The sequence below is a fragment of the Eucyclogobius newberryi genome, unplaced genomic scaffold (assembly GCF_026437365.1).
Source record: "Eucyclogobius newberryi isolate DKJ021-1_F unplaced genomic scaffold, fEucNew1.0.hap1 SCAF_2, whole genome shotgun sequence".
NCBI classification, from domain to species: domain Eukaryota; kingdom Metazoa; phylum Chordata; class Actinopteri; order Gobiiformes; family Gobiidae; genus Eucyclogobius; species Eucyclogobius newberryi.
The window spans coordinates 29,068,539-29,068,847 of record NW_027315834.1 but is presented as its reverse complement, the minus strand read 5'-3'; positions in this window follow the sequence as shown (position 1 = coordinate 29,068,847).

Here is a 309-nt window from a genome sequence, read left to right as displayed (position 1 = left end):
TTTAGGCAGAAGGAGTTGATACACCGCCCCACCACCGTCAGGACGAAACACCTGCCAATACAGCAGCCCCTCTAACTCTACCAGGCGGTCCCACTGGGCCAGCACTAAGAGGGCAGTCGAAGAGAGGGCTCGTTGCTCTTGTGGGCTGTCGATTTTGTTGCCAAAAGGTCAGGATCTCCTGTATGGCGGGGTCAGACTGCTGAAGCTCGCGGAGGTCAGCAGGGGCAACTTGCGGTAGAAAAGTCACAAGGGACTGTGTTGCCTGTGTAACCATTCCTTGTAGGGCTTGTTTTAACTGCCCAGGCAGAC